General features: G+C 34.3%; 1 pseudogene; it reads left to right on the top strand.

The window, feature by feature from the left end:
• The first annotated feature begins 730 nt into the window (after positions 1-730).
• Positions 731-27,829, top strand: part of LOC141692632 (beta-galactosidase-like) — a 50,919-nt pseudogene continuing 23,820 nt past the window's right edge.

Genomic DNA, 27,829 nt, shown 5'->3' with positions numbered 1-27,829 from the left:
CCTCAACAAAATGGAATTGTTGAGTGGAAACACAAGCATCTTTTAGAAGTTACTAGATCTCTTCTCTTTCAGTCAAAGGTTCCTATCAAGTATTGGGGTGATTGTGTGCAATGTGCTGCCTATCTTATCAATAGAATGCCAATGCAATCTTTTCATAACATGTCTCCCTATGAGATCATCTATTCTAAGAAACCTGATTATTCTTTATTGAGGGTGTTTGGCTGTCTTTGTTTTGTCTCTACTATTCATCAGAATAGAACCAAACTACAACCTAGGGCTCAACCTGGCGTTTTTGTTGGTTATCCTTTATCTCAGAAAGGTTATAAAGTTTTGAATCTTTCCACAAATCAGATCATTGTTTCCAGAGATGTAATTTTTCATGAAAATAATTTTCCTTTTCACATGCCAGTTCATTCCTTTAATTCCAATATGTCTTTCTTTCTGCCAGTTCATTCTCCAACTCCTGAAACTTTTGATGATTTTCCACTTCCTGACATTTTTCATCAATCTTCTTCTCATTTTTCTAATGCACCTTCAAATGAATCTGACCATTCTCATTCACCTGTTCTGAGAAGATCCACCAGAATACCTCAGAAATCAACACTGTATAATGATTTTATCTGCAATTCTGCTCAGATTTCTTCCCACTGGTGTAATTTGGTATCATCTTTATGTTTACCAAATTCACATCATGCATTTATTTCTGCTGCTGCTACTGATCCAGTTTCTTATGTTGAAGCTTCTAAGCATGATCATTGGAATATTGCTATGCAACTTGAACTGGATGCTCTAGCCAAGAATAACACTTGGTCTGTTGTTCCTCTACCTAAAGGAAAAAGAGCGATCGGTTGTAAGTGGGTTTTTAAAACCAAACTTAAATCAGATGGAACGATTGAGAGGTACAAAGCCAGGTTGGTCGCCAAGGGTTACACACAGAAATATGGCATTGACTTTCAGGAAACCTTCTCTCCTGTAGTCAAAATGGCTACTGTTAGGTGCATTCTGGCCTTGGCCGCAAGTAACAATTGGAAGCTCTATCAGTTGGATATAAACAATGCATTTCTTCATGGAGATCTCCATGAAGAGGTGTATATGAGGTTTCCAGAAGGAGTACCTAATCCATCTAATTTGGTTTGCAAGTTGAATAAATCCTTGTATGGTTTAAGGCAAGCTAGTCGACAGTGGTTCTCCAAACTGCATCATGCTCTATTGTTACAAGGATATAGACAGTCTAAGAATGATTATTCTTTATTTCTCAAAGGATCTAATGCAGACCTTACCATTGTGGCTGTCTATGTAGACGACATCATATTAACTGGTAACAATTTAGCTGCTATTTCTTCTCTCAAACAGTATTTGGATGTCACTTTTAGCATAAAGGATCTTGGTCTTCTACATTTCTTCTTGGGTCTTGAGGTTAATTACATACCTGAGGGTATCACCTTAACTCAAGGAAAGTTTACAAAGGAGTTGTTGACTGATGCTGGACTGATGGATTCTTCTCCTGTTGCTACTCCCTTACCTCTCCATCTGAAACTCACCGGAGATTCTGGTCCTTTGTTTCATGATGCTGGTTTATACCGCTGTTGGGTTGGTAAATTGAACTTTCTTTGTCATACTCGTCCTGACTTATCTTTCACAGTTCAAACACTCAGTCAATTCATGAGTCAGCCCCGTGTACCTCATTATGAAGCATTACTTCACACTCTTCGTTTTGTGGCTGGTACAGCTGGGCAAGGTATTCTCCTCAAAGGTGCCTCTAAGCTTACTCTTCAAGCTTTTTCGGATTCCGATTGGGCTGCTTGTTTGGATACTCGTCGTTCTGTCACAGGGTATGTTATTCTCCTGGGTAAGTCTCCAATTAGTTGGAAAAGCAAGAAGCAATCTACTATTTCTCGTTCTTCCTCAGAAGCAGAATATCGAGCCATGGCAGCTGCTGCTTCTGAGGTCACTTGGCTCGTTCGTTTGTTGACTGAATTTGGTGTTTCTGATCTCTGTCTTGTGACCTTGCACTGTGATAATCAGTCCGCCCTTCATATTGCCCGTAATCCCGTCTTTCATGAACGTACAAAATACATTGACATTGATTGTCATTTCACTCGTGACAAGGTACTCGAAGGTCTTCTTCAGCTCACTTATTTGTCCACTCAATCTCAACTAGCTGACATGCTCACTAAGGTCCTTCCTTCTGCACAACTATCTGATCTCAAGTCCAAGCTTGGGATGTTTACACCTCCTCCAGCTTGAGGGGGGCTGTTGGAATATTCTACATTTGGAATTTTTCAGCTGTTGGAATATTCTACATTTGGAATTTTTCATTACTGTTAATTTTACTACTTTGTTTGTAGTGAGTAAAGGGCAGTGTAGTATTTTCACATTGTTTTAGTCTGTGGCTCTATATAGCCGAGAACTCAATTCTATTGTAACTAACTTCTTCATTTTCCAAACTTTCACATTCACAAGATCTCTCTCTCTCTTTTATCTCTCTAGTTTACATCTTTATCTCACAAGCAATTCAGAGATCAAATGCAATTTATCAATCATTAATCAAGTACAAAGAACAAGAGTTTTGAATCACAGATTGTAACCACCCACAATCAAACCAATCTCCAGCCATTCTTCTACTGCATGCACCTGCAATTCTCACAAACATTCAACACACTAATGAGAAATTTATATTAAGAAACTGTTATCAACTTATTTCTCATTCTCTTGGAACCCCTTGATCATATAAATTTGTTATATAGTACTAAAGTGCTGTAAAGTAGAAAATCAAAAACCAAATTTTTTTAATCCTCGAATTCATAGTACTTACCTTCAATGAGTTCAATACGGAAAAGATCAAGTTGTGTTGTGTCTGTAGTTGTTATATTATCATGCATTTGCAGTTCTGTTACAGCTACAGTTACTTATGATGATAAAGCTATCATCATTAATGGTCAAAGAAGGATTCTTATTTCTGGTTCTATTCACTATCCTAGAAGCACTCCTAAGGTATTCTTTGCCTAATGTACATAAAATATGCATGTGTCTCTGTTTAGTTCTGGTATAATCTTGGTAGATAAAAGTGGAGTCTTTGATTTTGTAATTGTAGATGTGGCCTGATCTTATACAAAAGGCTAAAGATGGAGGCTTGGATGTTATACAGACGTATATGTTTTGGAATGGACATGAACCTACTCAAGGAAAAGTAATGTCGAAAATTTAATCTTAATGAAATTTTACTTGTGCAGTCAGCATGTGTATATGTGTACTCTCAATGCGAAAATAAATAAATTTTGCCTTTGCAGTTCAACTTTGAAGGAAGGTATGATCTTGTTCGATTCATTAAAGTCGTACAATAAGCTGGACTTTATGTCCACCTTCGAATTGGCCCCTATGTTTGTGCTGAGTGGAACTTTGGGTAAGACATGTACTTAGCTATCACTGTTTATGTTTATATAGTTGTTAATATGCTACATATTATGTATATGGAATTCAAAAACTCGATAGATAGTATTATATTCTAGCTGTCAAAGTAAATGAGACGGCCTCTTATGCAAATGGGACAGTCCCTTTACAAATGAAACAGGGTATATGACAGTCTCTTTTAACTACAGAATGAAAATAACAGTAATGTAAATGCAGTATGCTGAAAAATGAATTATATCAACTTCAATAAAAGAACTTACAATTTTTCCTTAATTACAAAAGATAGCGCCGAAAGAAACCTTTCCCTAGCACACTTGCTACCTAGCAAACCTGCTATATCCTAACCCATTGGCTACCTCGGCTACTCTTCTGAAATTAAGCCTTGCCACAACCCGACACAAGTTGATATAAATACACGGTTACAAGTAATAAGAATATGAATTACAACTCAAACTAGATTTTGTTCGACTGGATATTCAAGTGAAGTAATAGAGAACAAGAATGGTGTTTCTGATGAATAATATAGCATGAAGGTATTATCTGCAAATCTGAAAGCATGAGTTGTATTTATAAGCAAATTCTAACAGATTTTATTTTCAAACAAAGGGATAAGATAGGTATGATTTAAAACAAATTTGTTTGAAAATATTTGAATAAGTCTTGAAAGCCAATTTGTTAGTTTGTTTGAAATTGATAAACCAAGTAAAAGATAAGTCTTGAATATTTCAAACTAGGTTTATACGATAGAGTTTGTTTGAGATAAGATGAAAAGATATATATCCAGTTTTGACATAAACCCTAACAAACCGAAACTGCATTCCTGGAAAGTCTGATATGCAATGCTATGATCTCGGATACTTTCAATCTGTTTTCTTCATTCTGTTGCTGGAAAAACTTATCATCTTAAACACTGTAGATTAACAGTATAGTTATATAGCATGTAAGATTATCTGTTTTATGCTCTGTTTTGATGCAGAGGATTTCTTTCTTGGCTTAAGTTTATACCTGGAATTTCATTTAGAACAGACAACGAACCTTTTAAGGTTGGTTATATTTAAAATTGAATATTGAAGAACTATAAAAATCATGGCTTTTCTTAACTTGTTTGACTGTTCCGTGTACTGATTTTGACTCTGATGGAACAAACACGGAGATGCAACATTTTACAACAATGATCGTCAACATGATGAAGTCAAACAAATTATTTGAACCCCAGGGGGGTCTGATTATTATGTCCCGGGTTTTTAACTATTTTTTGATCTTAATATTGTAATCTGATAGGGTTTGCTTTTATAGAACTAAATCAGATATTTTGTTAACTTGCAAGTAGTTCAGAAGAGTGACATTTCATTATATTGATGATTACTTTGTGCAGATTGAGAATGAATATGGATGTTGGCCTTAACACTGGAGTCCCGTGGATCATGTGCAAACAAGACGATGTCCTTGATCCAATTGTAAGTGATTTCATTTCAATGATAGATGCGTCTTTTTCTTATTAGAAGAAACGTTGTTGTCAAGGAGCGCACATACAATTGATGTTGTGCATGATGTATGACAACTACTTCTGTTTATACGGCTTTGAATCATATCTTCTAAATGTAATAACATATAGATACTTGCAATGGTTTCTACTGTGATTGTTTCTTTCCGAAGAAGTCGTATAAACCCAAGATGTGGACCGAAGTCTGGACCAGCTGGTAAGCTACACGTATATAATCTTTAACACATCAACATATTATTTACAGTGAATCTGCATAAAGCATGGATGTGTTTATATTAGATTACTGTTGCCACGCCCCTCAACTAATCATACTCCCACTCCTTTGGTTATCAATCAGATCATAAATTTATAAAAAATTATGGATATTCGCTGTTTATATATATAGGTACACAATATTTGGTGGTCCTGTCCCTTATAGACCAGCCGAAGACTTGCCTTTTGCAGTTCTACGGTTCGTCCAGAATCATGGTTCTTTCTTTAATTATTATATGGTAAGTCGACTGTAACACCCTTTCTTAAAAAAAATTAAAACAAGATATTATTTAAAATCCTTAAACCTGCAAACAAAGTACTAATATATTTTTAAACAATAATTAAACAGTCTAAAATCTCCAAAATAATATTAAATTAACAAACTGGCTAAACCAATAATATAAATGTAGAAATCTCTAACTAAATAATTAAGTCTGGATAATGATAAAGTCCGAAATACAAATCAATAAATGGGGTAGCTCTACATCACACAGTCCCAGACCCCCCAAGCACCTGCCATAAAAAGAATACGGCATTAGTCAAACACCCAGTACGAATTTGGAATACAGTTTATAAAACAAGATATTGGAAATAAATAATCAGCAATTTATAATAAAACAATAATTTGAAAAAATAAGTAAGGCTGAAGCGATGAGGGGTTGAGATATTTAATACCGAGATCAGAACATATACAAATACACACATCATATGGTACCTAATGCGTGCAACATAATGGATGACGTGTACGACATATACAACGTCACCATAAATCAAATCACAAATCAAACTCTGGGTGCACCCACGTATCATGAACAAATATCAAATGCGCAAAAGCTCCTCACAAGAGCTAACAGAAGGATACGCCGTGACCAATCACACTGTCACGGAAGTGTCATGTCACTGGTGCTGCAATAACATGGTTGTAGTACCCATACAGCTGGTTAACTCGGTATACCCTAAATCACATTAAGGGTTCTAAATAAAATATTCTCGAAAAAATTAATATCACCTGAGACAAGTAATTCAGATTTCCAAAACAGAGGGTGTCATAAATAATTTTTGAAAATTGCAAAAACAGATATTTAAGATTTTCCAAATCATTTTTAAAATAATTTCCGTACGTCAAAATGATCAAATAATTTTAACTAAACAAACAAAATATGGAATTGAGCGAATCAGAGATATTTATTTCTGAGAAGAGTAGCGCTGAATAAAAGGGGACAAAATCTTTACCTCGAAGATCGCAACTAAAACTACTAACAAAATCTGCACACGATCCGCTAATTTTCCGGCTCACAATCTAAATACAAAATTTATAATTTGTCATTAACACTTCTTACGTTTCCCATATATATATGACATTAAGCTAACTTAATGCACACACACCCTGTAATTCACATATTAATATATTTAAAATACTAGTACCCTGCCTTAATATTAGTAATATTTTTATGTATAAAATTGGCGGCCAGACTTGTGTGACATTAACAAAATAATATGGACAAAACTTGAAATACTAGTAAATTATATTTCAAAAACTTGATTCATCAAAATAGTAGTACCCATATAAGTTATTATAATTTTAGATCTAACACCTAATTTATGTTTATAACAGAAAATAATAACCGAAATATCATATCGAGTTATCCCTCGAATACACAATAACTTAAAATATTTTTATATTTCATATTACTAATTTGTAATTATAACATGAAATATTAATTAAATAAAACAAAACATATATATATAGGCTGGCAATGAATCAACACAGGGCTTACAAAATATGTAATTAAATAACAAAATATATGTGAATATTATTCTAATACTATAACTCTTGAAACCAAAACATGAGAGCCTGCCAAAAGAAAAATAATACAAAAATATTAATATGTAAACATCATGTAGCCAAATAGTAAATTAGCAAAAAACAAACTACATACTACAAAAGACACATAGAATTATTATATACATATGTTTATACATCATGATTGGGATAGTGTGCTCAATCAATGATGCTTGACAATAAAATATAAATTATTGTTAAACAAAAGCTGTATAGTCTAATGTAGAGTATTAATTATTATTATAAGTATGCAAATACCTGGCATGATCACAAAACAAAAGCCTTTAACCAGATTCCCTGTTTGGTACCTCTCCCTCTTCTGGTCTCACGATGGCTCGTTAGCTTTTAGGTCTTTTCTTTATTCGATTTTAAGATGTCGTGCTAAATTTATATATGAGTGTAGATATTTTATTATTATTAGAATTTAGTTATTAACTACAAATCTTGTTATAAATTCCTTTTTTTTCTTTTAAAAATATATCTAGTTACTTATTCAAATTTTGAATTAAATTATGAATTCTAGTTATTATTATTATTATTTAAAATATTTAAAATTCCTATATATTACATCGATTGTTTACAAATTATTAAAACAATAACTACGACGTTTAATAAATGACCTTATTTGAGTTGAGCTGATCTATTTCTCTTATACGTCAATTTGTACCTTAGTATCTTGGAGGAAATAATTTTGGCCAGGAATCTTCGGGTTGATTTATTGCCACTAGCTATGACTATAATGCTCCTCTTGATGAATACGGTATGCATAAAAGATCTGAAACTTTAATAGTACATTACTTGTTTCTTACTGTGTTTCAATTTTGTTTATTTACTTAGTAGGAATCTTACAAATGTAAGGTTTTTCGCACATAAAATAGTGTTGACGTTGTTCATGGTGGATCGTGTATTAGGATTACCAAACGACCCAAAATATGGATATTTGAAAATAATGCATAGTGTCATCAAGCAATCTGGAGCAGCTTTAGTTTTAGCATATCCTACAGTTTGGTCACTTGGCCGAAACTCCGAGGTACAATTAGCTGGCTAAAGCAGTGCAAGAATGCTTTTCTTTTCGTGTAAGTAAATGTCCTTCTCACATATCTCTATTTACAGGCTCACGAGTATAGGGAAAAATCTAGTGCTCACACAGTCCCATATCCCCCTAAGCATCTGCTAGAAAAAAAATACGGCATGAGCCAAACGTCCGGTACGGATTTGGAATACAATTTATAAAATAAGAGATCGGAAATAAATTATCTGCAATTTATAATAAATCAACAATTTTAAAAATAAGTAAGTCTGAAACAACGAGGGGTTAGGATATTTCAAACCGAGATCAGTACATATACAAATACACACATCATAGGGTACCGAATACGTGTAACATAATGGATAACGTGTACGACATATACGACGTCACCATAAATCAAACCACGAATCAAACTCTGTGTGCACCGACGTATCCTGAAAAAAATATCAAATGCGCAAAAGCTCCTCCCAAGAGCTAACAGAAGGATACGCCGTGACCAATCACACTGTCACGGAAGTGTCATGTCACTAGTGCCACAATGACATGGCTGTAGTACCCCTACAAATGGTTAACTAGGTATACCCTAAATTATACTAAGGGTTCAAAATAAATATTCTCGCAAAATTTAAAACTCACCTTAGATAAATGATATAAATTTTCAAAGCAGGTGGGTGTCATAAATAATTTTTAAAAACCGTATAAACAGATATCTAAATTTATAAATTAAATTTTAAAACAATTTTCGGAAGTTAAAACGGTCAAAGCAAATATTAACGGAATGAATAGAAAGTAGAACCGAATGAATCAAATAAATATAATGGTCAAGAGGAGTAGCGCTGAATAAAAGGGGACACAATCCGTACCTTAAAAATTAGTTATGATTAAAATTAGCAAAATCCGCAAATAATCCGCTACTTTCCCAATCCCGAATCTAATAACAAAATCATAATTTAATGTTAACAATCTATCATTTTTCTTTCATTCTGTTAATTGTTAACTTCTATGAAACAACATCGATTTTATACTGCCAGCTCTGACCAAAAACACTTGCACTAAATAATAAATATACTAGTAATGCTTCCTGGGCTCCTGACTTTAATTTTATACGACTTATTCACAAATGGCCACCTATTCATTATGATATTAGTATAATATAACAAACCCATGTTAAATAATAAAATAAATGAATATCTAACATGCATAATATAATGATATTAAAATTTAAAAACTTGGTTTGACATTAATATCACAAAATCATGAACTTGGCTCATTTACATTAAAAGTAATGTAATTATATAATACTAATTTAACAAAATCAAATTACTATAATAGAATAATAAACCACATGATGAGTATATGTAGTCATGTACACCAGAACCATACACCAAATATTACACACTGATCTGAACCAATTCATATTACTATTGTTGTGCTTATACATACCAACTATACTTAATTATATTAAATCTATAACCATCCATTACTAGTTTGGCTGCCAATACAGTAACATGTTAACACATGATTCTCATGTAAAATAACTAATCACTTAAGTTAAGATTTTAATGATAAAGAGCATAATGAAAAGAAATTAAATGGAACACCCATCCTATCGTCTACCCAAACTCACAGGTCAACCTAAGTAGGTTTTCTACAAGAAAGAACCTAAGCTCTGATGCCATCTATATCACACACCCTTTTTAAATATAAAAGGAGATATTACTCAAAAATCCATAAACCTGCAAACAGAGCACTAATATATTTCTAAACAATAATTAAACAGTCTGAAAATCTCCAAAATAATATTAAATCTCAAAATTGTCTAAACCAATAATAAAAATGCTGAATTCTCTAATTAAGTCTAGATAATGACAAAGTCTGCAATCATATTCGATAAATGGGGTAGTTCTCTATCACACAGTCCCAGATCCCCCTAAGCACCTTCCAGAAAAATAATACGACATGAGTCAAACGCCCAGTACGGATTTGGAATACAATTTATAAAATAAGAGATCGGGAATAAATAATCTGCAATTTATAATAAATCAATAATTTTAAAAATAAGTAAGGTTGAAACAACGAGGTGTTAGGATATTTCATACCGAGATCAGAACAGATACAAATACACACATCATAGGGTACCTAATGCGTGTAAAAGAATGGATAACGTGTACGGCATATACGACGTCACCATAAATCAAACCATAAATCAAACTCTGGGTGCACCCCCGTATCCTGAACAAATATCAAATGCACAAAAACTCCTCCCAAGAGCTAACAGAAGGATACGCCGTTACCAATAACATTGTCACGGAAGTGTCATGTCACCGGTGCCGCAATGACATGTAATACCCCTACAGCTGGTTAACTCGGTATACCCTAAATTATACTATGGGTTCAAAATAAATATTCTCACAAAATTTAAAACTCACCTGAGACAAATGATATAAATTTCAAAAGCAGGTGGGTGTCATAAATAATTTTTGAAAATCGCAAAAATAGATATCTAAATTTTCAAAATCAAAATTTAAAACAATTTTTGGAAGTTAAAATGGTCAAAACAAATATTAACGGAATGAACAGAAAGTAGAACGAAATGAATTAAATAAATATAACGGATAAGAGGAGTAGCACTGAATAAAAGCGGACTGAATTTGTAACTTAAAATTAGCTATGATTAAAATTAGCAAAATCCGCGAATAATCCGCTACTTTCCCTATCCTGAATCTAATAACAAAATCATAATTTAATGTTAACGATCTATCCTTTTTCTTTCATTATGTTAATCGTTAGCTTTTATGAAAAAACATCGATTTTATACTGCCAACTCTAACAAAAAACACTTGCACTAAATAATAAATATACTAGTAATGCTTCCTAGGCTCCTGACTTTAATTTTATACGACTTATTCACAAATGACCACCTATTCATTATGATATTAGTATAATACAACAAATCCATGTTAAATAATAAAATAAATGATATATCTAACATGCATAATATAATGACATTAAAATTTAAAAACTTGGTTTGACATTAATATCACAAAATCATGAACTTGGCTCATTTACCTCAAAAGTAATGTAATTATATAATTCTAATTTAACAAAATCAAATTACTTAACAGAATAATAAACCACATGATGAGTATATCTGGTTATGTACACCGGAACCATACACCAAACATTACACACTGATCTGAACCAATTCATATTACTATTATTGTGTTTATACATACCAACTATACTTAATTATATTAAGTATATAACCATCCATTACTAATTTGGCTGCCAATACGGTAACATGTTAACACATGATTCTCATGTAAAATAACTAATCACTGAAGTTAAGATTTTAATGTTAAAGAAACAAAGCTTGACTTTCTGAATGCCCCGATGTTTTAAATAATTAAAGCAGAGCAAAACTCTATAGGCTTATTCACACAAATTTAAAGGCGAACCGATTTGATTAGCAACTTGAGAAGCAATATCTTGAATTAATATAACTCAGAACAACACTCATTTTTCCTCTGTTTCTCCCTCTCTCTTGGCAGCCTCTAATATTAGGGTTTTAACACAAATAATGCAAGCGTTTGTTTTAATAGGGGTGCTGGATACTTATATACAAATTTTATACAACTAATTTTTCTAATTTGATTGTTATCAATTACAAATTATAATTCTTTTTTTTTAATTCTTAGTCTAACTAAAATTAAATTCTTCACTTATTATTATTATTATTATTATTATTATTATTTTAAACTAAATTCAGTTATATTACATACTATTAGTTGGCGGATAAAGCAGTGCAAGAATGCTTTTGTTTTTGTGTAAGTAAATGTCCTTCTCACATATCTCTATTTACAGGCTCACGAGTATAGGTCAAAATTGTTGGAAATTTTTGATAATCTAATCTTGATGTCTGAATAAATTGATCGAGTATTAGCTGTGGTATCTAGTTATTTAATAGTTTGATTTGGTCAGCTGGTTGTTAGCATGATTTTAGGATCTTGCTGCTGATTTTTAGCATCCATCTACGTATGGGTTTCTTCTATATAATCTTGTAATCGTTTTAGTTTTTTATTAAGGCAGGTGAACATTTTCACAGAGCAAAAGCTTTTGGTTTCTCAGTTTACACATACAGTTCATATCTATATTTATAGCAGGTGTTTAACCTACTTATGGTATCAGAGCTTGATATCAACGCTGTATGCCCAAGTATATGCCAAGAATGGCCGAAGAGAAAACAAAGGTGAAGGAGGGTTCACTCGGTTTAAGTTATTCTATGTTAACCAGGGGTAATTATACCGCTTGGGCCATGAAAATGAAGGCCTTTATGAAAGCACATGGTGTGTGGAAAGTTGTAGAAATCAGCGAAGGAAAAAAATCAACAGTTGACGAGAAGCAGGATCAGATCGCACTCGCTGCAATCTACCAAAGTATACCTGAGGATATACGTTTCTCTGCGGCAGAAAAGGAGACTGCAAGAGAAACGTGGGAAGCAATAAAAATTATGTGTCAAGGTGCAGATCGCGTGAAGAAAGCCAAGATCCAAATCTTAAAAGCGAGTTTGAAACATTGAGAATGAAAGACTCAGATCAATTACAAGATTTTTGTATGAAACTAAATGGTCTAGTGACTAACATCCAAGCTCTGGGTGAGGGGATGTCTGAGAGTTATGTGGTGAAGAGATTGCTTCGTACAATGCCAAACAAGTATCTACAAATTATGTTTACCATCGAACAATTTGGGGATTTTGACAAGATGACGGTCGAGGAGGCATTTGGTTCCCTTAAGTGTTAGGTCACACACACACACTGTAGAGGTGGTGAATACAGTGTATAGTACAATCAAATCGAACTTTAATAACTCAAGTAACAGAAAACAAACTTTATTGAAATAATAAACTCTGTTACATTATGGAACTGTTACCTCTCAGTGATGAACAAATATCACGAGAGCTGCTAGGGTTACAATGAATAAACTTCTCGAATATGATAACACTTATAGTGTAAACCCTATGTATGTGTTTATATACTACACAGTTACAAGATAATCGCTAATTGATATGGAATATAATTCTGCTTCCTAAAATATATCAATCAAATATCTTTTCTTCCAAGTATTCTATTCTACATAGAATTCCTTCTTCATGCATATCTCTTCTTATGTTTGTCTCGATCTTCTTTCCTTTAATCAGCTGATGTCCTTATCTGAACGTCCTTCAGTATTTAAGTTCTGATATCCATCTTCTGATGATTATCTCCTGATAATATAAGTACTGATATCCTTAAGTCCTGACTTCCAGTAAGTACTGATTTATCTTGTTTAAGTAAGATCTGAAAACTAAACATAAATCATATTAGCCATGACATTATCAAATATATCTAACAATCTCCCCCAACTTGTAAATTAGCATAATATACAAGTTTAACAGATATTTGATGATGTCAAAAATGTTGGATTTTAATCACAGCGGAGGCATGGTAAAACACTTTTACTCATACAAAATCCAAATAAAAGCATATAAATCGTGGTAAAAACATAGGGATCGATTACTAACCTTTAATAAGCGATCCAAAAGCAACGATCGGAGATCCTTAGCAGCTGCTCCTCAAACTTGAAGCACTCCACCGGTATCCACCAAGAAAACGACGTTAAGGAGGAGGAGGAGGTGGAGAGAATTAGGTTTTATAAAATTTTGGAGTTAGAATAAAAATAGGGTTTATAATAGTATATTTATAGGCAAAATTTTCAGCTGAAATTTCCCATAAATATTATTATTATTATCCCATTTATTATTCTCATTAATAATTAAAACACCTTTTAATTATTAATCCTTTTTCTAAACACTTTAGAAATAATTCTCTCTCTTGATTTAATTTCCAAAAAATTAAATCCTTAATTGATAATATTAAGAACTTTTCTTAATAAATTTATAATCAATTAAATCTCATTTAATCAATTATTAAATTTACCAATTAATTATTTATTTCACAAATAAATAATTATTAGCCATTATTAATTAATTCCTCCACCATTAAATCATTCTCTTTTTATGGTGTGACCCTGTAGGTTCAATATTAAGCCGGTAGTAGAAATAAATAATAATAAAACTATTTTATCATTATTTATATAAATTCTCTAATTTATTAAATATGATTAATTAAGTAATCACATTTATTCTACTTCGTGAGGGATACTTCTCAGCATATCGCGACTATCCGGATAATACGAATTCACTGCTTAGAATACCAAGAACCTATTCAGTGAATAGTTACCGTACAATAAACTCCTTCTACCCTACAATGTCCCGATTAAATACAAGGCATGGATCTCGTGTCAAGCCTATCTAATTTAATCACTTGCTTACCATTTACTATGCTTAGTTCTATACAAATTAGAAACTCATTTCTAATTTCATTCACTCTGGCCAGAGATTCCTGAACTAGCATAAGTGGATCAGCCTTGAACATTCGCTTCATTCACTGGAAGGGGTAGATCCTTTATTGATCATACACTATCTTCGTGTACAAATTTCTATGCCCAGTAGAGCCCTAATAATTGTCCCTGGAGACTAAGAACTAAACCAAAGCATAGTTCAGTGTACACAAGATGACTATGATGACCTCAAGTCTAAGGATACTTGTACAACTATCACTATGTGAACAACTGCTGACACGTGAGTGAACTCCATCAGTTGTTCAGCAGTGCGAGTCATGTTCAGTGAACTTATTCTATAATAAGCACCTACATACTAGCTATAGTGTCACCACACAAATGTCTATGAGAACAGACATCCTTCATAATGAAGCAAGCATAGTATGTACCGATCTTTGCGGATTATTAATTACCAGTTAGTAATCCTATGATCAGGAGCTATTTAAGTTTAGAGTTATCATCTTTTAGGTCTCACTATTATGATCTCATCATAATCCATAAAAAACTTTACTCTAAACTATGGTATATCTTATTTAAACGCTTAAATAAATAGAACTTGTAATAAAAACAAAACAAGTCTTTTATTAATATCAATGAAATCAAAACAGATTACATAAAAGTTATTCCTAAATCCTAATACATGATTGGACTTAGGACATATTCCTTTCAATCTCCCACTTGTACTAAAGCCAATCACTCTGGTATCTAATACCCATCTTGTCTTTATGACGATCAAAGTGACTTTCATAAAGTAGCTTTGTGAGTGGGTCTGCTATGTTTTTATGTGTGTCAACTCTATTTCAATACAATACAAGAAATGTTACTGCGCTCCCACTAACCCTTTTGTAGACGCATGGTTCATCTACGTTTCTGATAAAATCAAACTCTTTGATTGTTTCATCAAAACGAATGTTCCATCTTTCGAGAAGCTTGCTTTAAACCACATATGGTTCGCAGTAGCTTACACACTAGGTTTTCTTTTCTCTTGGAAAGAAAACCATCTGGCTATTTGCCAGATCTCATAGTCGTAGTAAGCGGCAATCGCAAGCAAAATCCGAACTGATTTTAACAGGGCTACAGGTAAAAGGTTTCATCAAAGTCAATCCATTGCCTTTGTTTGAATCCTTTTGCCACAAGCCTGGCCTTATAGGTCTCCACCTGGCCATCTGCTATAATCTATCTTTTGTATACCGTATACATAGATTCCATTCTGGATTTCATGGCACTATGCCATTTCTCTGAGTCAACACTACTCATAGCCTCATTATAGGTCACAGGGTCGTCATCATCAATGATCGACAACTCATTGTCATTCTCAATGACAAGGCCATATTACCTCTCATGTTGGCGAGACACTCTCCCTGTTCTATGAATGGGCTGTTCCACAAAAGGTTGTTAAGTCAGAACGGGTGTTTCCACTTGATCCGTAGTAGTTTGTACTTCTTGAACTTCATCAAGTTCAATTTTGCTCCCACTGTTTCCTTCAAGGATAAACTCCTTTTCTAAGAAGGTAGCATGTCTGGAGACAAACACCCGATGATCGGTGTAAAAGTAATACCCTAAAGTCTCTTTAGGATATCCCATAAAACTACATTTTACGGATCGATATTCCAGCTTATCTGGGTCAACCTTCTTGACATAAGCTGGACATCCCTAAATCTTAACGTGTTTAAGACTCAATTTCCTTTCTTTCCATATCTCATACGGAGTTTGAGGAACAGATTTGGAAGGCACCTTATTCAGTAAGTATGCTGAGGTTTCCAATGCATAACCCCATAGGAATATTGGAAGATTCTCATAGCTCATCATGGACCGAACTATGTCTAACAAAGTTCGATTTCTCCTTTCAGATACCAATCTGGAGGAGTCCACTGGGAGACTATACCATTTACTTTGAGATAATCTAGAAACACTCCTTTAAAGTATTCACCACCTCGATCTGATCGAAGAGTTATAATACTATGTTTGGTTGTTTCTCCACTTCATACTTATACTCTTTGAACTTTTCAAAGGCTTCAGACTTGTGTTTCATCAAACACATATCCGAATCTAGATCTATTATCCATGAAAGTAATGAAGTATGAAAATCCACCCATGGCTTGCTTAGACATTGGTCCACATACATCTGTGTGTACCATTCCTAGCAAATTTGCAGTCCTTTTTCCATGTCTACTAAATGGAGACTGCAGTGCCACAATAAAGTGAGATTTTCATCATCCCTTTTCTTTTATTAGTTTGTTCAATCTGAAGTAAATTATGTCACATATATACAGACCATTATTTAAAGTACCACGTCCATAAAGAATATTATCTCTAAGAATAGAACATTTATTATTCTCAATAATAAATGAAAATCCAGCCAAGTCTAACATGGGAATAATATTCCTCACAATCGAGGGAACAAAATAAAAATTATTTAAAAAACAATAGTCTTGCCCGTAGGCATATGTAAATGAAATGATTCTACATCTTCAGCAGCAACTCTTGCTCCATTTCCCATCAGTAGAATCACCTCCTCTTCCTCAAGAGTCCTACTTCTCCTTAGTCCCTGCAACAAATTGCAGATATGAGAACCACTGGCGGTATCTAATACCCAAGTAGAAATTTGATTTAATGACATATTCACTTCTATCATGAACATACCTGAATCAGAAGCGGTAGTCTCACTACCCTTCTTCTTCTTCAATTCTGCAAGGTAAACCTTGTAGTTCCTCTTCCAGTGCCCCACCTTGTTACAGTGAAAGCAAACAACTTTGCTCTTGGGGTCTTCAACTTTTGGTGGAACCGGCATTTTCTCACCTACTTTCTTCTTCTTGGAAGGGTTCCTCTTCCTTTTCTTAGGATTGGAACCTTCACCAATTAGAAGAACAGAACTCTTTTTAGGGGGGAAATTCGATTCCGCAGTCTTCAACATGTTGTGGAGTTCAGGCAGGCTGACATCCAACTTATTCATGTGAAAATTCACACCAAACTGCGAGAACGAACTCAGAAGCGATTGCAAGACCAAGTCTTGGCTCAACTCCCCATCCATGGCAAAACCAAGTTGTCCAAGACGTTCAATCAAATTGATCATCTTAAGTACATGGTCATTCACAGATGATCCCTCAGACATCCTACAACTGAACAACTCCTTCGATATCTCATATCGAGCTGTCCTCCCCGCCACATCATACAACTCTTGTAGATGCATAAGGATAGTGTGAGCATCCATATGCTCATGTTGCTTCTGTAGCTTAATGTTCATGGAAGCTAGCATGATGCATTGAGCAACATTTGCATCATCTATCCATTTACGATACACAACATATTCATCATTATGCGCATCGCTAGCAGGTTCAGTAGGCTTAGGTGAGTCAATCACGTATTCCAGCTTCTCAATCCTGAGAACAATTCTCAAGTTTCGAAGCCAGTCAGCATAATTAGGACCAGTCAATTTGTGAGCATCCAGTATGCTCCTGAGTGATAGTGCAGAAGACATAATGTATATTGTAAATCTGTAAATGATAAACAGATAACAACACTTAGCAAATATTCGATTTCATTTTAAAACACTATATGAATCGGGTCTTTATTCATAAGTGGCTCCCACTAGTTTATCTAATTTATTCAACCCCCTACGTGAAAAATTAAGCATTCATAATGCTAGTGGGAATAGGGATCCTACATTCCATTACACAACCCCGGCTGTGGCACGAACCGCCATGTAATGTTCAATAGGCAGAAAACTCTTGTCAATTACATCTTATGTTATTCCCTAATCAAACTTTAGCCTCTTGAATAATTGAGTCACGGCTGTGGCACGACAAACTCAATATTCTAAGTCAAGTCTAACCCAACATTCTGTACAGTTGAATCAGTCCCCAAAGGCCCACGGCTGTGGCACATACTGACCTTTAGATTCTTATTCAATGTACACATCTCTATGTAATAGACAAGTTTTTCTTATTTCGAAATCAAAGCCCTCGGCTGTGGCACGAAACGACAATGATTTAAAAATAAGAACTACTTTCTATCATGTTGGAAGGCTATGACCGACACAAGCCCGTTGTGTCATTGGCCAATTACTACTTGATATTATTTAATTTTAGAGGGATTATATTACGTTACAATCATAATCATATTATAAAGAGATTCTTCCTTTTAAATTAAATATTTCAAATCAATAATCAATAATCAGATGATTCCCAGATCGGGTGGAGCATTGTCAATAGGCGTCACTTAATAACCCTTTCTTACAGATAGAAATCTGTTATTGACAGAATCATCCTTTCTCTTATATCGAAAATTCATATTCAATTACGTGTTTCATAAACACAAGAATCTCATGATTGTATTCATAATATTATTATTAAGCTTATGAAACAATTTTACTATACTAGGTTGTCTAACAAACGCCTTATGTTCATTTAAGTTCACCTAAATCTATCATCGTATGATAAACTAAGCATATATCACATATATAAACATGAATAAACGTCAAGGTAGGCATGTTACAGCATCTATCATATTGGTCTAAGCATTATACATCTCTATGTATCACATGAAGCATTTAAAAGCAGTTAAAACAGTTAAAAACAGCTTTAAAACACTTCCGGAAATATAAACAGTTCAAAACTTTTATATAAACTAAAATTTGGTCACACCATTAGATCCGTCTCGGAAAAATGAATCCAACGGTATATTGCATGCCTAAAACGGAGTTACGAAACTCCCAGAAATCAAATTTAAAAATAACAGACGGGCTATAACGCATTACAGGAACGCGTTACAAGCCCTGTAACGCATTCCGGTGATGCGTTACAACCCTTTTAACCAATTAAAAGGTGTAACGCATTCCGTGAATACGCCACAGGGTGTAACGCATTCCTGGAATGCGCGACACCCCCCGCGCGCGTGCGCCACACGCGCTTGCAGCAGCGCCGCCTGACAGCTTTTCTCGAACTCCGTGCCTGTCCTTTTTCTGCCGTACCTGTTCTTTTACTTTATCTTTTCCGTGCATTCAACACACAACAGCAGATGTACAGCAGCGGATGCTTATATACAAATATATATACATACTTACAATATCATATATATATACTTATTTAATTACGAATTTAATTACAAGAACTTCAAAAATTCATAATAAAAAATCTATACATCATAAAATTATGAAAAAAATACCCAGACGATCTACAACACTTGTAGAACCCAGATCAAGATTCAAAATTATTCTGAGAAACGATTTCTAATCAGACAAAATTAATCCATGATATAACTTGTAAAAATCATAATTAATTCATACAAGCACATAAAATTCTGAAATTTTTACCACATATCTATATGCATACAACCTATGCTCTGATACCATTGTTGGATTTTAATCGCAGCGGAGGCATGGTAAAACACTTTTACTCATACAAAATCCAAATAAAAGCATATAAATCGTGGTAAAAACATAGGGATCAATTACTAACCTTTAATAAGCGATCCAAAAGCAACGATCGGAGATCCTTAGCAGCTGCTCCTCAAACGTGAAGCACTCCACCGGTATCCACCAAGAAAACGACGTTAAAGAGGAGGAGGAGGTGGAGAGAATTAGGTTTTATAAAATTTTCGGGTTAGAATAAAAATAGGGTTTATAATAGTATATTTATAGGCAAAATTTTCAGCTGAAATTTTCCCATAAATATTATTATTATTATCCCATTTATTATTCTCATTAATAATTAAAACACCTTTTAATTATTAATCCTTTTTCTAAATACTTTAGAAATAATTCTCTCTCTTGATTTAATTTCCAAAAAATTAAATCCTTAATTAATAATATTAAGAACTTTTCTTAATAAATTTATAATCAATTAAATCTCATTTAATCAATTATTAAATTTACCAATTAATTATTTATTTCACAAATAAATAATTATTAGCCATTATTAATTAATTCCTCCACCATTAAATCATTCTCTTTTTATGGTGTGACCCTGTAGGTTCAATATTAAGCCGGTAGTAGAAATAAATAATAATAAAACTATTTTATCATTATTTATATAAATTCTCTAATTTATTAAATATGATTAATTAATTAATCACATTTATTCTACATCGTGAGGGATACTTCTCAGCATAGCGCGACTATCCGGATAATACGAATTTACTGCTTAGAATACCAAGAACCTATCCAGTGAATAGCTACCGTACAATAAACTCTAACTACCCTACAATGTCCCGATTAAATACAAGGCATGGATCTCGTGTCAAGCCTATCTAATTTAATTACTTGCTTACCATTTACTATGCTTAGTTCTAGGCAAATTAGAAACTCCTTTCTAATTTCATTCACTCTGGCCAGAGATTCCTGAACTGGCATAAGTGGATTCGCCTTGAACATTCGCTTCCTTCACTGGAAGAGGTAGATCCTTTATTGATCATACACTATCTTCGTGTACAAATTCCTATACCCAGTAGAGCCCTAATAATTGTCCCTGGAGACTAAGAACTAAACCAAAGCATAGTTCAGTGTACACAAGATGCTATGATGACCTCAAGTCTAAGGATACTTGTACAACTATCACTATGTGAACAACTGCTGACACGTGAGTGAACTCCATCAGTTGTTCAGCTGTGCGAGTCATGTTCAGTGAACTTATTCTATAATAAGCACCTACATACTAGCTATAGTGTCACCACACAAATGTCTATGAGAACAGACATCCTTCATAATGAAGCAAGCATAGTATGTACCGATCTTTGCGGATTATTAATTACCAGTTAGTATTCCTATGATCAGGAACTATTTAAGTTTAGAGTTATCATCTTTTAGGTCTCACTATTATGATCTCATCATAATCCATAAAAAGCTTTACTTTAAACTATGGTATATCTTATTTAAACACTTAAATAGATAGAGCCCGTAATAAAAACAAAACAAGTCTTTTATTAATATCAATGAAATCAAAACATATTACATAAAAGTTATTTCTAAATCCTAATACATGATTGGACTTAGGACATATTCCTTTCAAAAAACATTAAGTACAAATGCATGAGAATTAGACTAGATAACTACAACTTACAGTCCTTAAAGTTTTACCAGTCTTTAACTTCTGATAACAACTTCAGTCTGTATTCATATCAGAATTTAAGCAGTTGTTGATCTTGACTTGGCTTCATCTTCTGATCTCTCTGATGTCAGGAGTTGTTCTGAGATAGTTCTTCAACAAACATCTCTCAACATATCTGAGTTCATCAATCATCCTCCTTTTAGCATCTTTAAGTTCTGCAGTATATTCACCAATTTGAAAGATTGCAGCCCTGAGATCATTAATTCTAGCTTTTCTTATATCCTGATCTAGTCTGATCAAATATGCCTTATCAGACTCTAGATTGAATTCCACAGCCCTGTAACCCAGAAAGGTAGTTATAATCTTAGCAGTGTTGGGCTTCATTTCAACTATATCACCCTTGTAATCTCTGTACTTTGGAAGATATGTGCTGTCAGACTTAACAGAATAAAGCCTTTTCTGTCTCTGAATTTGATTCTTCAAATAGTTTGCAGCACTTTCTGTTATTTTGTCATTCACTTGAAGTAAGAATAATACATGCTCAAGTTCTTCAAAATACTTCAATGGAATGACATTTTCCCTTATATGATAAACCCTACCATCTGTCATGAAGTACAACAAGATGTGTTCTTTCAAGTAGGTATGGTAAACCATTTGTACAGATTCCAGTTGATTCAATCTCTCAGGAGTTGCTCCAATACCTGGTTCACTTAAGGAAGTTGGATCATTGGTAGTGTTCTGTATTCTTCTTTCATCGGCACTTCCCAATCCAGTTTTATCTCTTGCTTCCTTTCCAGTCTTCAAAGGTTGAGTCTGTTTTGCTTTAGTGAATCCTGGTAGGAGTGTCTTTGATTTATCTTCTGATATCAAGTTAACTTGAGCTATGTCAGAGGTTACTTGCTTCTTTGAAATATCAGAACTTACTATCTTTTGACTCTGAACAACTTGAGCCATGTCAGAGGTTGTCTTAAAAACTTTTCTTGAAGTCAGAGCAAGATCTGCATCTTCATCAGTAATTTCTTCATTCACAGGAGGCACATAAACCTTGATAGGTTCACCAACTTTTTCTTTACCCTTGGACCTTGGATCTATCTGCGGTTGTGATTTAGCCATGGTTGCTTCAGTATTTGTCCTTTCTTTTATCACAATGCCTTTAAGTTTTGGAAGTTTCTTTTTACCAGAAGCTTTAGATTTAGACTTGACATTTTCTGATTTAAGTCTGGCTTCTTCTTCCATTAAACTCTCCAAGTCCATTCCTGGATTTTCTTGAAGAAATAATTGTCTTGACATTTCTTCATCAAGATCTAAAAGTTCATCAGAACTTATCCTTTTACCAGTAGCAGAAGTGATTCTTTTTCCAGTATCAGAACTTGTCCTGTGACTTGTGATTTCAGCTTTTCTTGATGAGAAACCTCTACCTTGACTATGACCTCTACCCATTCCAAGGTTTCCATGGTCATCTTTTTCATCATCCTTCCCCTTCAGTGTCTTATCAGTTTTGCATTTGGACTTAATTACTTTCTCCCCCTTTTTGGCATCAGCAGGTAAGAGAAGAGAGACAAGCAATTCCACTGAGGCTTGGATTTCATTAAGTTGAGATTGCTGAGAAGCTTGATTTTTCAAAATATCATCAATCTGAGCTTGTTGTTTCTCTTGAGTCTTCTCAATATAAGCAACTCTGTCAAAGGTAGGTTGGAAGAATTTTTTCTTATCAATCTTCTGAATTTGTTCTTGCTTCATTAATTCTTCCTGAATCTTATGTATCTCTGCATGAGTAGTTGAATGAAGTCCTTGTAGATTTTTAGTACTCAATACAGTGACTCTATGCTGTGTTTTGAAATCATCAGTGATTAACATCTCATCAGCTTTTATCAAGTGCTCAGCAAGATTCTTTGCAGATGGAACACAGGTAACTGAGTTCCATTCCTTAGTCCACTCTAGTCCTACAGGAGTTTCACTCCAAGGCACTGGTGCTTCTCTACTAACAAACTTCTTAACGAGTTCAGATTTAAGAATAGTTTGTTGAGGTGCATGTCCTGAAGGACTTGCTTCATCAGCATCTGCATTTGGAGCAGCATCACCAGTATCTCCAGCATTTGCAGCATCAGAACTTACAGAATCAGTATCTTCTGATAAAACAACAGTATGAGAAGCAATTGAGGCTTCAACATCATCCTCTAATTGCTGATCTGGTTCCAAGTTCTGATCAACAGCCATATCCTGATGCTCACCTATATTCTGATCATCAGCATCTAGATGCAGAGAAGGTGTAGTAGATAGTTCTGGAGTTTGAGCAGCATCAGTAACAGGTGTTGTTGATGGATGAGTTGTTGTTGGAGCTTCTAAGTAAAGCACTTCAGGCACAACCAAGTTCTGGATATCAATTTCAGCAATTATGCCTGGAGCAACAGGAGATATAGTCTTGTGAATAGGAGACACAGATGGTGTGTTAGCCATTTCAGTAGCTGCTTCATTAGTTGGAGTTAATGGAGAAGCAGGAGCTTGAGCAGATTCCTTTTCTTGTGAGATCAGAGACTCCTGATCTCCTTCCTTAGGTGCTGCTTCCTCATCATCTGAAACTGGCCTTTTTGCTCTCTGTTTCTTGTATCTCTTTGAAGATGGGGATTCCTTGGGAGGTTCAGCAGAAGTCATTCTTCTAAGCCTTTTGAGAAGCTTAGATCACCCAATTCCAGAATCCTTCTGAGAAGGAACTTTCTCAGCTTCTTTTATAACAGGGTCTGATGTAGAAACCTGTTCCTCACTATCAGTCTCATCTCTCAAAACAATCCTCCTTCTCTTCTGAGGTGTTTGAGGAATAGTCTTTGTCCTCTTGGGCTTGGAAGATGAAGGCTTCACAGTAGGTCCTGAGGATGAAAGTTGGGCTGTCTGTGAAGTTGAGAGATATGATTTGAGATATGTTCTGAGGGTAGGTTGAGTAGTATGAATGGTATGTTCTGATGGTTGCTGTGGTGTTTGGGAGGTGGTGATTGGTTGGATATCAGAATAAACAGATCTATAGGTTTCAGGATCAGCGTTTACCAATATCTGTTTTACAGACTGAGGAATCTGTAAAGGTCTAACCACCTTTTTCTTAAAATCAGCATTTATCAGGTCATTAAAGGCTCGTTTTGCAATTTTAAATGGTGGAGTTAAGGTACTGGCTAATTGAGGTTCATCAGCACAACAAAAAGTATATATAAGCTGACAAAATCTAGCAAAATAGACAACATTCCTATCCCCTGTCATCCTATCCCCAATAAAACCTATCACAGCAGTTGCAAAATCAAAATGAGTTTGGTTAATGATAGCATACCCGATGTGCTGACTCATTATAGGGATGGCATCAAAGTTGGAACACTTATTCCCAAAAGCTTTAGTGATGCAGTCGAAGAAGAAGCTCCATTCCTTTCTGATATGAGCCCGTTTCAACTGTCCAAGCTTGGCCAAACTCTGCTCATACCCCAAACTGGCCATTAACTCTTGAAGAGCTGATTCCTCCGGGGTTAAAAAAGTACATCCTTCTGGTAAATGTAGGGCCTTGCGAATTGTACCAGGAGTTACCACATGTGTAGAATCATCCACTTCGAAAACAATACTAGGAGTACCATTTGTACCACCATTATCAAAGTGCCCAGTCCGCCAAAACGTCAAAACTTGTTGGCTCAAAAAGACTGAAGGCTGGGTCAATGCATAGCCAATTTCACTGTGTGCAAGAAGATCTTGCACAAAATGCAACTCAGACGGAGCTTCAGCATTATCAAGAATTGCAGCATAGTTATTTGGAACAAATTTGGCCCCATCAATGATCAAATCCTTAGGTGCCATGAGAATAATTGAGATTTAAGAGTGCGTGTTAGGTGTTTGATAAATTGTCTGTATGAAAAACCAACGTCAGGAGATGAGAGAGAGTAAAAGCAAAGAAAGAGATATAAAGTGTAAAAGTAAATAAAAGATTCTATAATCTTCTCTCTCTCTTACTTATACTTGGTAAAAAAATATAAACGTTGGACACCTGTTAGACATGCAGCAATAATGAATAGTTAATGGGCACGGGAAAACAGTAATCATGACTTACCCACTTACAGTTTTTCAAGGAAAAACCGTTCCACTTACCCAGTAATTCCATTAATCGAGGTAAATCAGTTTTAATTCAAAATTTAAACTGTTCCCACTTATTCAATTATTTTTCACTGCAACACCAATATTCTGAAAAAAAATTCGAGTGAGAATGACCAAAATAAATCAAGTAAACAAGTACTGATATTGTAAGATCAGAACTTAATTTAAATCAAAATAGATATGGTCATCAGAATATGAATATTTATCAGGATTTATCAATGCATTACTAAACATCTCAGAGACAAGAACTTGCAAAAAAATAGAAATTTCATTAATATATTAAGAGAATACATTCATGAAATTTAAATTACATCAGAATTTTACAAGATTGTCCTAAGCTGCTAAACCTAACATCAACAACCTTTGTCCTAGCTCAAGAAGCAGGGCAAGGCTGACGATGAAGAAAAATAGAAAGAAGAAATAAAGTTATTTCTTCTTCCTACTCTCGACGAACAGAATAGCGAGTCTGATGATTCGCTCTTGTTGGCGGAGAGCTTCCAGCCTTTCCTCCTCCAATCGCTCCAGATGGCGATGGTAGTCCATGTAGAAGAACAGGAGGTGGGTGAGTACCTCCTGGGGAACTGAGTCCCATATCTCATCAGGAATGGCAGTGACGTGCCATTCCTGCTGCCATGCTTCACAACTTAACTCCATGTTGAAGGTCTCATAGTTTAAAAACATATTGTAGTTAACCATGATATTGTGTATATGAGGGAAAAGAGAGTAAGTGTTTGAGGAGAGAATTGATGTATAGGCTGATGTGAAGTGTTCATTTATATAGGCAAGAGAATGCCAGGAGACGCAAAGACATTTAATGCTGACAGGTAGAATTAATTCTACCTCGTCTTCCTAGACTGGGAAGACGAAAAACAGTCATTGGAAGTGTAAGTCAGGATTTAATGCACACAAGTAACAAGTAAAAAAAAATACTGTGCATGTACATGTTTTACTAACCCTAATTAGATTGACTGTTAATATTCTACCCATACATATTCTGATTTAAAATGAAACTGTTTTTAGATTTTATCCACAAATAAGTCAAGTAAAGGATCAGAGTTTAATATCAGAACTTAGACTTATATCAGAACTTAACAGTTATCAGAACATGATTTCTTAACTCAAAAAATGAATGCCTATCTTTGTAAGTCCTCACACAAATTCTGATATAGATTCTTCAGAGCTTAATCATCAGAACGTTCATCAGAACTTGTCCTCAGAAATTATGCAATGTGACACAGAAACTGTTCATCTAAAATAACATAGATCACCACAGTAATTTTCATCATTTAGATGGAGTGTTAAGTGTGTGCATTAAGCTAAATATCAGACAAAGAGTAAAGTCTGATTCACTTCAGTACATCTTAGAAATAAGTCATAACTAAAACTTTACTAAAAACCTGTCATTATTCTGAAGCATACTATTAAATGAGTTCATACTTGAGTCCACCTCAACTGTTTTGTGCTAATTTTGTGCATCTTTTTAAATTCCATTGTACAGTGACTTCTCAGTGTAAGTGAGTCACGACTGCTTATCAGAATTTATGCCATTATCAGAGTATTTCTCCAGTAATCATAGAGTGTGAAAAGTCACCAAGAAAATATTTTACTTTTCTGATGCATATTTAATTAATACCAGCAATACACTTGGGTCGTCCCTTCCACATTTTTACTCTAGATCTCAAAGGAGTACCTGATCTTAATCCTTGATTCTTTTTCTTTTGATAAGTGAGGTTTATCAGCACTTAGTACATTCAACAGATTTACTAGCATCAGAACTTAACAGATGAGAAGCATTATTATAGTTTGTGACTTGGTAATAAGATAGACAAAGTAAACTCAACTAAGCTCAATATCAGAATTTGCTTGTGTTAATAGATTTCCACAGAAATAATTACTTCTAACATGGGATCTTTAGTATATTGAAGATTACTAGGTCAGCATCTAGCACAAGTATCCTCATAGGATTGAATAGTTACATAAACAGTCATATCACTGTCAGAGTTTAGAAAGTCACATCAAACAACATTCAGTACTTAAGCAATTTTCAATTAAGCACAGAATACATAAAGAGAGTAATTTCTGTAAATACTGATCATAAAGTCTGATGCATCAGAACAAAACTAAGCAGATTTAGAGAAAGAACCTGAAACCATGCCAAGTTCATTTACTAATCTTGTAAAAGTAGCTTC

Source organism: Apium graveolens, chromosome 10 (genome assembly GCF_009905375.1).
Source record: "Apium graveolens cultivar Ventura chromosome 10, ASM990537v1, whole genome shotgun sequence".
Classification (NCBI taxonomy): Eukaryota; Viridiplantae; Streptophyta; class Magnoliopsida; order Apiales; family Apiaceae; genus Apium; species Apium graveolens.
Note: the sequence above shows the minus strand (reverse complement) of the source record. Positions and strands in the feature narration are given on the sequence as shown.